Consider the following 16,121-nt stretch of genomic DNA (forward strand, 5'->3'; position numbering starts at 1 on the left):
TCCACAGGTTGTAACACATACCCTTTCTTACGAAAACTGTTTTCATAAATGCTATAATTTTTTAAGGTGAACGGGGAACAAGAATCTGCAAACACTCTTACACTCTCACCATCCAGAGTAATATCACAAGTAGGGTATGATTCATTTCCACACTTGATCTCATCATCCTCTTTTACTTGCAACACAAATTTGCCCTGTAGATCTTGGGAGTCTTCCACCTTATGCACAACTTTCTTTTCATTACGTTCACTTTTGTCGCCCTTACATACGCGAGCATAGTGCCCCCTGGCTCTGCATTTCCGGCATATACAGTTACGAGCCGGGCACACTGGGTTGTTAGCTAGATGTCTACTATTACCACACCGGAAACACCTATTTTTTCCACCTTCAAGATTATTTTTTTTAAGTAAGACTTCATAGACTCTAGCATCATCCTCCTGTTTAGGTTCTCTACACTCCTGTTTGGAGCTAGACTTGATTTCCTTCACTTCATCATCAATGGAGACGTTTTTGATTAACTTCATACACTCTGCTGTGTGTTCAATACTCTTAGCAACATCTTTTAAGGCAAGGTTTAGGATCAATAGTTTTTCCTGTATCTTAACATTATTGGTGCATCTTACCAATTGATCCCTAATTAGGGAGTCCTCTAGATTTCCAAATTCACATGTGGTGGCTAATCCCTTCAAGCATGCAACATAGCTAGAAACTTTCTCATCTTTGCCTTGCGTCCTTGTGCCTCTCTAAAACTACATTAACTCTTAAACCAAGTGACATTCTAATTTCTTGAGTGATTTTTGTAATCATCTAATTCATCTCCCTCCTCCTCCTCCTCCTCAGGAATCGATAAATTATCATAAACTTTTTGTCCTTGAATACCTAAGTTATGTAGAAGAATGTGTTGTTTCCTTAATGGTGTGAATTTCTCTCCTCCAATAGGAATTAGATACGATTCAAATAGTTTTACCCAGTCCTTCCAAGGTAGACTAGGTTCCCCTACCTCGTTTAGGAACGGAAGAGGTTGGGACATACTAGCGCCTGCCATGCTATCAGTTAAATACTTATACAGTAATCTGTATAAAAATAGTACTCATCCAAACTTCCTGGATATAATTCCCTTGAACGATCTTGACGTGGAGATGGCACTTAAAGTATTAACTTATCCCCACATATGTGAATAAGGATAATAGACTCTTCCACCATGAAGTGAACATACAAAATGGAAAATATTATTATTATTTTTTTTTCAGTTCCTCCTGCCTCCCTTAAATCCTGTTAATAAATGTCATACCACCAACAGCACAGTTACAACGGAGATGGACTCCTCCTTTTAAGTACCTATAATTAATGGCGATTCTGGAGACAGCCCCACTTGCCAGAGTTCACCCAAAATTGTCCGCAACGTTAAACAGGGTTTGTATAGTACTAACCTAATAGTGCGGTGACATCGCGCCTCCCTGAGCCATAGGGAAACATCACACCAAAGTCCCCCACTCATAAGGAACCTGTCCGTATTTCACAGGTCGCAGCTCAATCTTCCTTTGTTTTCAGGTCGCGTCCTACTCTGCTTAATTGCCAGCAGTTGGAGGAACGCCCGGATACGCCCGAGGACAAAACACAGAAAAGGAAACAAGGAAATCGGCCTCTCACTACTTGCATCATGCGCAAGTGCTGTGGAAATACGCCTCCTCCGCACGCCGCCCTGCTCCGCCTCCGAAGTCCTCACCGTCCTCCAAAACGAGCCGAAGACGTACGCGGAGGGACAACACACACTCCATGACTTTTCAGCGCTGCCGTCCCATAAGACGGATACCCTCTCCACACAGCTCGGCCTTGTAATCAATGCCCACAAATGCCCACGGGGGAAAATGATGCAATCCCAACTTCGGCAAGCTCTGTCCTTGGTACTGGGGCTACTGGTACGACTCCGATCATGCCACAACAAGGAGAAAGCAGGATCTCATGGTGATTCGGAGAGTCAGTTCTCCGACGATGGCAAAGAATATCAGGGGTGAGGAGTTCAACTGCCCCCTACACAGTATCCCATCCTCATCGCCAAGAATTACGTGTTATAAAGACACCAACAATTATTGAAGAGAAAGAAGATGTCTTTATTCTGAGAACTCCTCGCTCGCCATCCGCCACCTTCTCAGTCCAGTCACTTCAACATTATAAGGTAAGCTCCCGGTTGATCCATTCGTCTCTGCATTCTAAGGAGACACCGGGAGTGTACCATTGATGGAGTGTTAATGCCTAAGAACTAAAGACTAGTTTTGTTAACTGTTATCTAGTATTACAATCTCATATAAATTATAGGAAATGCCTATGTACAAAGGAGTTGTTTGACAAATACATTATACTCAAGATAGCATAGAATTGCCTTTACATTTATTCACGCTTATAACAATCACTTTTGAGCTTATTTTTTAATTTTTTCCTTCTTCCAAGATGGCGCCTGGCGTGTTGCACGCCTAGCGGTCTGTCAGCATATGAAGTGGCTTGTCCCAGAGCCTTTGTTTACCTAAACGCAGTGCCAGAGAGGGGTTTGGCTGATTTCATGTTCTACCGGCACCACAGGTAAGGTTCCGGGTTTTTTGGCAATGATTGCAACGGTCAGCATCTTGATTGATTTTGAGCTTAAGTGAGGTTTCGTAGACAGAAATCCTCCGTATGTAAACCTGTGACACTAAGCAGTGAATGGGTGTCCTTGCCACTACATTGACATGTTTGTGTGTGCCATAGAGGCCTAGATGTGAGCCTGGTTCCTAGAGGTACACATGGGGATGGCCTCTTGATGTATGTTTTATGTTTACACTTATCAATCTATTTTATCTGTAGGCGACTCATTATTCTCCTCCCAGAAGTGACTCCTATGGCCCACTGGTAGGTGTTTAGCTTGTGGTCACAAGGTAAATATATTCTATTACCAATCAAAGTTTTTTTTTTTAAAGTGACTACAATTCCCCTCTGTGAATGTTGCTTTTCTCTCCCACCCCCCCAGTTTTGTCTGTTATCTTCATCTTGGGTATGGTCCCAAGTTGGATGACGTATGGGTCCTCATGCCCTGATGTATTTGCCTGTAAGTTTTGCTGTTCGCAACATTTTGGTCCAAACATGTCATAATGTTTTTAATCATGAGTATATAAAGTAAGTATGACATGCCGCTTCAGGCTTTTGTGAGAGGGAGCAATTATCTTTCCTTTTTTTGAGGACCTTGAGATTGATGGATGCAGGAGGGTGATATCATCCTGAGACATTGAGCATTTGTTATCTACATTAACCACTTCTTTGGTCCTCTTGCTACTATGGGAAAGTGCTAAGGAAGATACAGCGAGCCAGTTGGTTAGTAGCAGCCAGCAGGCTCATGGTGGTCACTTATGTGAGGCACTTCATATAATGTTGACATTTTTTATATAGATAGGGTCAAATAGTACCTCACTTTGTGCCTAAAGATCACACCCTGGCATAAGGTTTATCTCTGAGTTATACCGGAGCAGTATTAAGCCCTAAGTGTGATATATGCTATGGGGTTTCTACTTAATGTGATAATCTAAAAGAGTACTGGGGTGAGTGGCGTTGGGGCTTTTTGTTGTAATTTACATAGTCAGAAGCCCTAGTTTTACAGCTATATTGTGTTGTAACACCATTTTAATATGTATTGCATTTTGAGCATTTCTATTACTTTAACCCCATTTCATAATTTAGATATTTGTATATAGTTTTAGAACACTTGTGTGGATGTTCAAAATGTGAATGGCCACCTCTGGATGGGTAGTTACATGTTTATTAAAGATGGGATAATTTTGTTGCACTCAGTGCTTAATTTGTAAATAAAAAGGTGCCGGTGCTCAAAGCCCTCCTCTTAAACACGCGGCTGCTGCAATTAAAAGTGCGAACAGGGAATACTGAGGTAGCTTAATCCAGAAGCCATCTCGGACCTCTTCAGTCCATTTATAGCCACTCCCTGCCCCTTCAGCTTCACTCTGTCAGCTTCCTGCTTTTCCCCTTTCTGTTGATTTTTCTTTTTTTTCTCTTCCTCCGTCTTTCCCACATGTCTTTTCCCCGCAGTAAATGCTTGAGACAGAAAACTAAGCGCCGGCACTCAGAAATAAGTGCCGGTGCTCCGCACCGGACACAACAAGCACAAATTAAGTACTGGCTGTACTGCACCTGGAGTTATCCTACTTCTACTACTACTTTTGGGCTTGGCCTTGACTGTTGGTCCATGTGTACACAGAGAAACAAACAGGCTTAGTGATGCCACATTCCCATGGCAAACTGAGCAGTATCCAGGGCCCTGATTTGTGGGAACCATAAGCACTTTCACCTTTATTGTGTTTGGTCTAACAATTTGGACACTGTAAGAAACAATGGACTGGCGTGCAAACCCAGAATAAGTACCAGAGATTAATTGAAGCATTCCACCCATCACTTATTGAGATGTCCAGGGCCTACATGTGTGCAGTCATCATATACCAAGCACAGCCATCAAATGCCCAAGTACAGTCTCATTAGCCAGTTTATAGCATCAAATACCTGGTTGCAACTATTGTACGCCCAGGACCAACCTCAAATGATCGGACATGGGAACAAATGCTCAGGTGTAGTGTGAGACGCCCAAGTGAAGTATCAAATGACACCAAAAACAGCAGAGGATAATCTGTTGAATGTATGTTTCTCTGCCAAGGTTCCTAGCAGATTCCAGCTAAAGTTAGATGTACCAAGAAGGGAAGAAGTCAAATTGGTGAACAAACACTATTGTGGAAGATCCACCAAACTCAGTTTCTGCTGGTGGAATTTCCACCACCGATGTGGACACAGGAAATGTATGAAACACACAAAAGTTGATGGGAGAAATGCTTGCAAATAGTCTGACCACAGGTAGCATTCCAACCCATTGTTATTATGCCCATCATGTGACTTCAGATTGGATCCACCTATATGTAAATCAGTCTTAGTCCTGCTCCAGAAGGAACATTCCACCCAGAACTGCAGGCCAGAGCCCCCCTGAACAGGAACAGAAGCAGCCCAGACCAGTTCAGGCCCATTTGGGCCTCTTCAGTGGGGTGCATCTTGGTTCACAGTGAGCACGGGACCCATGTCTGGGCATACCCTTGGCCACCCAGGGCGCTACCATAGACACACAATAGCTGCAGAAAGGATATTATTGTTCCTTGATGACTAATGCCCTTCATGCAATTTTTATTTTCAAATTTGCATTTTGGTTTGCTTTTTAAAGTAACTTTGTTGGTGGAAATATTTCATGTTCTAACTGCCCATCTGAATTAAAGAGTCTCTGCAGAACTGCCCACGTCATAAGGTGAGCAGCAGGGGTTCTGCACACATCTACTATGGAGGTGGAAAAGGGACAAACACAGAGAGAGGATTGACTTCAGCAGGTGCCACCTAAAAACATCAATGTGCACTTTTGAGTTTAAAGAATGTTTTTGGCAAGAGATTAAAAAAAAATACAGATTCTACAGAGGAAAATGAATGTGCCGTTTTGGAATCGCCATCTCCAAGGAACAGAGAAGAAATTACATCCTACTTTAGAGTGTTCAGCTATTAAAATAAATGCATCGCAAACCCATTAAAAGTGTTCGGGCTGTTGCACTTAGGAAGCAGGTTCCTTTGAAGTGAGGGAGAGGGTGGAGGCAGAGACCTTGATGAAAGCGTCTGAAGCTAGTTTTTGAATCAATGCTTCATTTTGATGTAATAAAATATTGTAAATCACCTAGGTTTACATCTGGGCGGTCATTACAAAGACTTACCATATTCCTAAGGGTTGGGGTGGGAGCAGTATTTCCTTGAAGCTGGCGCTAGTGCCCAGACAGAGAGGGATTGTTGCAGGAAGTAATCCCTCTACATTGTGGCATGCAGAAAAAGGGACCAAGCAGGCAATTTTATCCCTCGTCCTTAGCTCTTCCCAGGGGCACTATTTGGACATAGCTGTGCAAGAAAGGGCCATGAAGGGTCCCACCGTGGGGAGCTGGCCTCTGCAGCTGCCCTCTGGAGAGTGGACAGTAGATGCTGGCTGGTCTTGGGGACCTACCTGTGCATCAGTCATACACTGTCTAGAGTAGGCTGGTCAAATCTTATTCAGTGAACGCCATCTGTGTGACTGCCAGTGGTGTAAAGTCGAAGCGGTAAGAGAGGTGTGTGATCTTGCACCATCTATTCAACTTGTGAAAGACCTGGCCAAACCTCATAGAACTTTGCATCAACATCTCTAAACCCCTGAAGTCCAGGTAAATGGCCTTCCTATAATCCAGCACTGGATGGGTCGCCAAACACAAAAACAGAATTGCTCTGCCTAGCACCAAACTAAGAATGCAAGCTCAGAACAGCTGGCTACATGTCCAATAGAAGAATGTCAGGTTATACATGAAAAAGCAGAGCATTGAACCTCTGTTAAAACATTTATCCAAAATTTTTAGCAGGTGCTCCCATAACAAATAAAATCTGTGCCAATTGAGAGATTTGTCTCTTTATATATTAGGAGTTAATCATTATTTTGCCTGCTGGGGTTAGTTTTTCTCCCCCTTGAACTCCTTCATATCCTCTGGCTTTAAAAAGCATGGCACATTACGCAGAAGAGGATGAATATTATCAAGATGATGCCGACGTGCCCTTTGAACATTAGATGGAGAAAAGATTGATACAGGCCCTGGGTCATCATGTACAGGACTCTGTAAACCAGGCTCTGATAAATGCCTTAAAGACTTTCACACAACCTGTAGTAAGGTTCGGACAAAGAGAATCAATGGGGCAACCTCCCACTGAAACATTGAATAGAGACACTCATCCTTATGATATGGGCCTTGTCCTGAGAGCCTCTATGGGATCCATGTCCTCAGCAGAAATATTCACACCGATGGCCACTCCAGTCCTTAAGGACCATGAATATGGTCATGGAGTTGCCTTAGATTCTGAACCTTATCTAGCCCAGTCAATGCCGTACATGGAGGAGTCCCAATCTTCCATTTCACACTCCTCTGACTCAGCTCAAGCTCTGGCAGAGCCCAAACAACAGGGCAAACGTAAACACAAAACCCATCATACCCAGACGGAAACAGGGGTACAGAAGAATTTGTTTTTTGATCCTGAGAGCATTATACAGCCTGGATCTACTAAGGTAGGTGCCATGTTTAGAAGTTGCACATTATGTGCAAGAAAGATTGTGCAAGAGTTTTGACAAGGACGTGCGCAATACATTATGATCCAAATGCCCTCATCATTCTTTACTCGGTAAAGTGGCTGATATTCCAGAATTGGACCCCAATGTGGCTACAGTTGTTTAAAAAATTGCTAAGGACCCTAAAAAGGGCCTGGATCGAGCCTGGAAAGGTTGCCAGGACAAACGTCTTGACATATCAAGGCCCGGCACAAAAATCCTGGAACTAGCTGTACAAGCAAAAGAAGCCAAAAAGTCTTTAGACCCTGAAGCCATTTTGGAATGGGCTCAGAAAGCTATTTGTCTTTTAGGAAACACCAACTGCACCATGTACACGGAGCAATGGAAGTCGTTCCGGATGTGCATAGATCCTAAACTTGCGGAACTGGCCCCTACAGAGCCTAGGTCATTGGCGAATGGTTTATTTTTTGGAGACTAATTTGTAAAGGACTTGGGCAAGTACTTCTCCACCATTCCGGCCCTAGGCAAAACTCAGGCCTCGATGAAGAGGATGTTTAGTGGTGGTCTTTTTACAAGAGCTGTACGCTATCGAAGTCGAGCATCAGGCCGGGGATTTTATCAGACCTCCCCAGGCTATTCCCTGAGGGACCGAGGCTCCTATCAGACCACATCAGGATTCTATCCCTCCTGATCCAGGAGAAGTCGTGGTCGTGCCTACAGAGGTGGTGGACAAGGTGGTTTCAACACCACAAACATCTCAGCTTCAGGTAGGAATCATCCCCTTTTCAGAAGTAATTCTTGGGAGGAGGTTGAAAGATAATTTTCCTGCTTGAGAACACATCTTTCAAAATCCTTGAATTTTGCAAATGATTCGCGGTTAAAGACAAGATTTTTACTCCACTCCCAAACAAGGACTGGTCCCCTGTGCTCTATATTTTTCCCAGAGAGCAGTTTCATAGACGAAGAAATAGTGGCGCTTCCTCACAAGCCAGCGATAGTCCGAACGCTGCCCCACCCAACAGGCTTTGTCAGCACAATCTTTTTAGGCAAGAAAAAAGGCAAGGGTTTTCGCCTAGTACTAAGCCAAACAAAATTCATTTATTGGATAGTGTACTGTCATTTCAAAATGGAGTGTATCCATCTATTAAGAGACCTTTTACAAGAAGGAGACTGTTTAGATCTCAAAGACGCTTACCTAACAGTGCCGATTTTCATGCCACATCAGTGGTTCCTTCAATTGTGTTTGAGAAATCAATGGTACAGATTGAACGTCCTTCCCTTCAGCCCCTTGGTGCTTCACCAAACTACTATGACCAGTAGTGCAGTTCCTTCGAGAACGAAGCCTTTGCCTCATCATCTATCTCAACTATATTTTAATCATGGCCCAAAACAAGGATTTGGTTCTACTTCATCTTGCTTTTGCTATTCAGATTCTGCAGGATTTAGGTCTTCTGTTCAACTCCGAAAAGTCTCTTACGATTCCCTCTCAATGTATAGAATTCTTAGGCTTTTAGGTGGATTCCATCAGAGTGCAATTAAAGTTACCTCTGGTGAAACAGATGTCGATCAGGAGAGAGTTACAGAAAGCCCTTGCTTCTCCGACTATATCATTAAGGACACTGGCTCGTCTGGTGGGTCTTCTCGCCTCTTCTATCCAGGCAATTTTCCCAGGTCCTTTACATTATCGAGCTCTCCTATTCCTAAAGATTTTGTATCTTCGCAAAGGGCTGGCTTACTCGGAACAGATCCTATTGACAGAGGAGGCTAAGACAGAGATATCCTGGTGGCTAGACCACATGGATGCGTGGAACGGCAAAGCCATTTTTGCATCCTCTCCAGAGGTAGTAATAGAATCGGATGCCAGTTGATGGGGTTAGAGAGCTCGATGCAGCTCGGTGGAGACGGGAGGTCGTTGGTCCTTGGAAGAGTTGAACCTCCACATCAATTGTTTGGAGCTTCTGGCAGGAGCCTTTGCTATTCATTCCCTTTCTCCTCACAAAGCCAGTTGTTGTATTCTGCTACGGATGGACAACATTTCAGCGGTGAGATACATAAATCGCCTGGGCGGGACCAGATCTCACATCCTGGCAGAGATTACCAAGGAATTTTAGCATTTTTGTCTCCATCATCAGATTTCAGTGATAGGGGAGTACATCCTGGGTTGCTCCAACGTGGTAGCGGACTGGAATTCACGTTTTCTGAGAGATGGCAGTGATTGAAAGCTACATCGGTCAATTTTTCACAGTCTGGTCAATCGGTGGGATAAATGCTCGATAGACCTCTTTGCATCTCGACTCGATACCCAACTTCCACTGTTCTTAAGTTGGAGACCTGACCCACTAGCAGCGGGTTCGGATGTGTTTCTCCAGGAATGGCCCTGAGATCTCCTTTATGCTTTCCCTCCATTCTCCATGATTTAGAGAGCACTCGCTCAGATCAAGAGACAATTAGCAGAGATCATTCTAGTGACCCTTCTCTGGAAAGCTCTGTTGTGGTTTCCAGTTGCGATGTCACTATCGTGTGCCCCTCTGATGCTTCCATCATTCTCTTCCGTGCTCCTGGACCCGTTGGGACTTCCTCAGCCTTTGATAATCCAGGAACAGTTAATACTCATCACGTGGAGACTTTCTGGAGACGTTGGCAACTGTCTGGAGTTTCGAGGGACGCTATGATCTTCTTACCCCAATCTTGGGCACCTTCCACCCATAAGCGTTATGAAGCCTCCTGGAAGCGATGGGTGGGTTGGTGCAGTGAACAGGTTGTTGATCCTATGGGGGCCCAGATTAGTATGATTGCTAATTTTCTATCAGATTTGGCAACTCAGGTCTTGGCGTATAGGACCATTAATAATTTCAGATCTGCTATTTCGGCAGGGCACCCTCACTATCAGGGTAAGCCTGTAGAAAAACATCCTCTGATTTCTAAACTTTTGCAAGGTATTAGGATGGCCAAACCCCCTCAACCTAGATATTCCACTTTATGGGATGTAGATATTGTTTCACGTTTTATAAGAGCCTGGCCATGTGATGAGGATCTTTCTCGTAAACAACTATGTGCCAAACTCACTGTACTTTTGTGCCTCATATCCTGTCGGCATGTTTCTGATGTATGAGCCCTGGACTTAGCAGGTAGATTATTTACTCCAGCTGGAGTTTCTTTCACTATTTCTAGACGTACTAAAACCACAACTAAATGCATGTCTTATCCAGCTTTTACCCACAACCAGAAGCTAAGTGTGGTAAAATGTTTAAAAGCTTACGAAAGTTGCACTCAAGACAGTCCTGTGAGAGGACAATTGAAAATATAATTGCAAACACTATTCACTCCAGTGTCATCAGCCACTTTAGCCAGATGGGTCAAATGGTGAGTTGGTGAAGCTGGCATAGACACCACCATATTTGGAGCACATTCAATTCGGGGGGCCATGGCATCCAAGTCTTTTGGGGCTGGTTCTTGTTTGTAAGATATCATGGCGGCCGCAGATTGGTCCTCTGATAATACGTTTAAAGTTTTTTATCATAAACCTATTGTTGATGTCTCATCCGCAGTGGTGGATCAGCTTTGAACTAGCATAATCTGAAGCCTCCGGTCCTGACATAGAATACAAAATATTCTAGCTAACACGTCAAGAATTTTAAATTCTATTAAGGACACGGAGGCGAGGATTATCTCACCCTTGTCTTGGTCTATATTTCAAATTATATTTATTGAAGTAATTATATAATTATAAGATATATCATACAGTATATGATATGCATGGTAATTTTATTGTCATGTTTTGACTTATACCCACCAATGTACTTCATAATCATTTCCATTCATTAGCATATTTTCTTTCGTTCATAGGATCGAGCAATAAAGGCGTATGAATAACCAGAGTTATGGTTCAGACAAGATGGTTGCTTCAGTTCAGCCGGTGTTGGCAGTGCATGTTTCTCCATTGAGAAGTTGAGATCTCCAGTTTGTGGAGATCAGGTTGTCATGTTTTTTGCAAAGAAAGTGAAAGGACTAAAGAGAGAGTGACATTTATATTGCGAGAAGGCCTGGGATTGGGCATGATAAGGACTACAAGTGTTGTTGGGAAATGTAGTTTTTTGGTATACCTAATGTTTATTGGCTGCTGTCACATTTCTTAGTAAAGAAAGAGAAGCATAATCCTCATCTCTGTCTCCTTAATAGATTTGAAAATTCTTGACACGTTAGCTAGAACATTTTGAATTGCAATCCCTGCGCAAACAGTTACTTGTCTCTGCAGGAATGGCAGCTATAACTGTTGCAAACCTTATTGTACACAATAATAACCAGGTGTGATGCAGATCACACCCAACATTAAATTTCAGCAGATCACTCCTGCTGAAATGTAAAGAGGCACAAATATGGGCAAAAAAGCACCAAAATCTGCATGGTATGCCTGTTTTGAGGGCAAAACTTCCAAATTCACTTTTAGCAGGTATGATAATGATCTCTCCAAGCACCGGGCCACTCCTAATGAGGACCTAAGACTTCTCAAATAATGGAAAAGGTTCATTGCCAATGGCAGATTTAAAATGGTAGTCCAGTCCCTGGGACACTCACAAACTGGACTCCTAGCTAACCTACTCAAGGAGCGTATGGCACCTTTAAGAACAATTCTCCATGCAACAGCACGCTTAAGCACAAAGAAGCATACATTAGACCATATCACTCTTATGTTACCTGACTGAACTGGTTACCATGTGTAGGAAGTTGGCTCTGTATGTGCTATTTCAAAGTAAGGAATAGCATGCACAGAGTCCAAGGGTTCCCCTTAGAGGTAAGATAGTGGCAAAAAGAGATAATACTAATGCTCTATTTTGTGGTAGTGTGGTCGAGCAGTAGGCTTATCAAAGGAGTAGTGTTAAGTATTTGTTGTACATATACACAGGCAATAAATGAGGAACACACACTCAGAGACAAATCCAGCCAATAGGTTTTGTTATAGAAAAATATCTTTTCTTAGTTTATTTTAAGAACCACAGGTTCAAATTCTACATGTAATATCTCATTTGAAAGGTATTGCAGGTAAGTACTTTAGGAACTTTGAATCATTACATTAGCATGTATACTTTTTACATAAAACACAAATAGCTGTTTTAAAAGTGGACACAGTGCAATTTTCACAGTTCCTGGGGGAGGTAAGTTATTGTTAGTTTTAACAGGTAAGTAAGTCACTTACAGGTTTCAGTTTTTGGTCCAAGGTAGCCCACCGTTGGGGGTTCAGAGCAACCCCAAAGTTACCACACCAGCAGCTCAGGACCGGTCAGGTGCAGAAGTCAAAGAGGTGCCCAAAACACATAGGCTTCAATGGAGAGAAGGGGGTGCCCCGGTTCCAGTCTGCCAGCAGGTAAGTACCCGCGTCTTCGGAGGGCAGACCAGGGGGGTTTTGTAGGGCACCGGGGGGGACACAAGTCAGCACAAAAAGTACACCCTCAGCAGCGCGGGGGCGGCCGGGTGCAGTGTGCAAACACGCGTCGGGTTTTCAATGATGTTCAATGAGAGACCAAGGGATCTCTTCAGCGGTGCAGGCAGGCAAGGGGGGGGCTCCTCGGGGTAGCCACCTCCTGGGCAAGGGAGAGGGCCTCCTGGGGGTCACTCCTGCACAGAAGTTCCGTTCCTTCAGGTGCTGGGGGCTGCGGGTGCAGGGTCTTTTCCAGCCGTCGGGACTTTAGGTTCAGGCAGTCGCGGTCAGGGGAAGCCTCGGGATTCCCTCTGCAGGCGTCACTGTGGGGGCTCAGGGGGGACAACTTTGGTTACTCACGGTCTCGGAGTCGCCGGAGGGTCCTCCCTGAGGTGTTGGTTCTCCACCAGTCGAGTCGGGGTCGCCGGGTGCAGTGTTGCAAGTCTCACGCTTCTTGCGGGGAGTTGCAGGGGTCTTTAAATCTGCTACTTGAAACAAAGTTGCAGTTCTTTTGGAGCAGGGCCGCTGTCCTCGGGAGTTTCTTGTCTTTCTCGAAGCAGGGCAGTCCTCAGAGGATTCAGAGGTCGCTGGTCCCTTGGAAAGCGTCGCTGGAGCAGGTTTCTTTGGAAGGCAGGAGACAGGCCGGAGAGTCTGGGGCCAAAGCAGTTGGTGTCTTCTGTTCTTCCTCTGCAGGGGTTTTTCAGCTCAGCAGTCCTCTTCTTCTTGTAGTTTCAGGAATCTAAATTCTTAGGTTCAGGGAAGCCCTTAAATACTAAATTTAAGGGCGTGTTTAGGTCTGGGGGGTTTGTAGCCAATGGCTACTAGCCCTGAGGGTGAGTACACCCTCTTTGTGCCTCCTCCCAAGGGGAGGGGGTCACATCCCTAATCCTATTGGGGGAATCCTCCATCTGTAAGATGGAGGATTTCTAAAAGTTAGAGTCACTTCAGCTCAGGACACCTTAGGGGCTGTCCTGACTGGCCAGTGACTCCTCCTTGTTTTTCTCATTATTTTCTCCGGCCTTGCCGCCAAAAGTGGGGGCCGTGGCCGGAGGGGGCGGGCAACTCCACTAGCTGGAGTGTCCTGCTGTGCTGGCACAAAGGGGTGAGCCTTTGAGGCTCACCGCCAAGTGTGACAGCTCCTGCCTGGGGGAGGTGTTAGCATCTCCACCCAGTGCAGGCTTTGTTACTGGCCTCAGAGTGACAAAGGCACTCTCCCCATGGGGCCAGCAACATGTCTCGGTTGTGGCAGGCTGCTGGAACCAGTCAGCCTACACAGATAGTCGGTTAAGGTTTCAGGGGGCACCTCTAAGGTGCCCTCTGGGGTGTATTTTACAATAAAATGTACACTGGCATCAGTGTGCATTTATTGTGCTGAGAAGTTTGATACCAAACTTCCCAGTTTTCAGTGTAGCCATTATGGTGCTGTGGAGTTCGTGTAAACAGACTCCCAGACCATATACTCTCTTGGCTACCCTGCACTTACAATGTCTAAGGTATTCTTAGACACTGTAGGGGCACAGTGCTCATGCACTGGTGCCCTCACCTATGGTATAGTGCACCCTGCCTTAGGGCTGTAAGGCCTACTAGATGGGTGACTTATCTATACTTGCATAGGCAGTGAGAGGCTGGCATGGCACCCTGAGGGGAGTGCCATGTCGACTTACTCGTTTTGTTCTCACCAACACACACAAGCTGGCAAGCAGTGTGTCTGTGCTGAGTGAGGGGTCTCCAGGGTGGCATTAGACATGCTGCAGCCCTTAGAGACCTTCCTTGGCATCAGGGCCCTTGGTACCAGGGGTACCACTCACAAGGGACTTATCTGGATGCCAGGGTGTGCCAATTGTGGATACAAAAGTACAGGTTAGGGAAAGAACACTGGTGCTGGGGCCGGGTTAGCAGGCCTCAGCACACTTTCAATTCAAAACATAGCATCAGCAAAGGCAAAAAGTCAGGGGGTAACCATGCCAAGGAGGCATTTCCTTACACAACCCCCCCCCAAACGAAAGAGGATGAGACTAACCTTTCCCAAGAGAGTCTTCATTTTCTAAGTGGAAGAACCTGGAAAGGCCATCTGCATTGGCATGGGCAGTCCCAGGTCTGTGTTCCACTATAAAGTCCATTCCCTGTAGGGAGATGGACCACCTCAACAGTTTTGGATTTTCACCTTTCATTTGCATCAGCCATCTGAGAGGTCTGTGGTCGGTTTGAAATACAAAGTGAGTACCAAAGAGGTATGGTCTCAGCTTTTTCAGGGACCAAACCACAGCAAAGGCCTCCCTCTCAATGGCACTCCAACGCTGCTCCCTGGGGAGTAACCTCCTGCTAATGAAAGCAACAGGCTGGTCAAGGCCATCATCATTTGTTTGGGACAAAACTGCCCCTATCCCATGTTCAGAGGCATCTGTTTGCACAATGAATTGCTTGGAGTAATCCGGAGCTTTTAGAACTGGTGCTGTGCACATAGCTTGTTTCAGGGTGTCAAAGGCCTGTTGGCATTCTACAGTCCAGTGTACTTTCTTGGGCATTTTCTTGGAGGTGAGTTCTGTGAGGGCGGTCACAATGGATCCCTATCCCTTCACAAACCTCCTATAGTACCCAGTCAAGCCAAGGAATGCCCTGACTTGAGTCTGGGTTTTTGGAGCTACCCAGTCCAGAATAGTCTGGATCTTGGGTTGGAGTGGCTGAACTTGGCCTCCACCTACAAGGAGTCCCAAGTAAACCACAGTTCCCTGCCCTATCTGGCATTTGGATGCCTTGATAGAGAGGCCTGCAGATTGCAGAGCCTTCAAAACCTTCTTCAGGTGGACCAGGTGATCCTGCCAGGTGGAGCTAAAGACAGCAATATCATCAAGATATCTGCACTAAAGGATTCCAACCCAGCAAGGACTTGATTCACCAACCTTTGGAAGGTGGCAGGGGCATTCTTTAAACCAAAGGGCATAACAGTGAACTGATCATGCCCATCAGGTGTGGAGAATGCTGTTTTCTCTTTTGCTCCAGGTGCCATTTTGATTTGCCAGTACCCTGTAGTTAAGTCAAAGGTACTTAAGAATTTGGCAGAACCTAATTTGTCAATCAGCTCGTCAGCTCTAGGTATGGGATGGGCATCTGTCTTGGTGACAGAATTGAGACCTCTGTAGTCCACACAAAACCTCATCTCTCTCTTTCCATCTTTGGTGTGAGGTTTGGGGACTAAGACCACTGGGCTAGCCCAGGGGCTGTCAGAGTGCTCAATTACTCCCAATTCCAGCATCTTGTGGACTTCCACCTTGATGCTTTCCTTAACTTGATCAGACTGTCTGAATATTTTGTTTTTGACAGGCATGCTGTCTCCTGTGTCCACATCATGGGTACACAGGTGTGTCTGACCAGGGGTTAGGGAAAAGAGCTCAGCAAACTGCTGCAGGACCTTCCTACAGTCAGATTGCTGTTGGCCAGAGAGGGTGTCTGAATAGATCACTCCATCCACTGAGCCATCTTTAGGGTCTGATGAGAGGAGATCAGGGAGAGGCTCACTCTCAGCTTCCTGGTCCTCATCTGTTACCATCAACAGATTTACATCAGCCCTAT

General features: G+C 45.1%; 1 protein-coding gene across 3 annotated transcripts in view; it reads right to left on the reverse strand.

Annotated features, from left to right (window-relative positions):
• The window catches only part of LOC138248832 (galactosylgalactosylxylosylprotein 3-beta-glucuronosyltransferase 1-like), a 430,422-nt gene that overhangs the window by 229,595 nt on the left and 184,706 nt on the right, over window positions 1–16,121 (reverse strand). The window lies entirely within an intron of this gene.

This window comes from Pleurodeles waltl, chromosome 8 (genome assembly GCF_031143425.1).
Source record: "Pleurodeles waltl isolate 20211129_DDA chromosome 8, aPleWal1.hap1.20221129, whole genome shotgun sequence".
NCBI classification, from domain to species: domain Eukaryota; kingdom Metazoa; phylum Chordata; class Amphibia; order Caudata; family Salamandridae; genus Pleurodeles; species Pleurodeles waltl.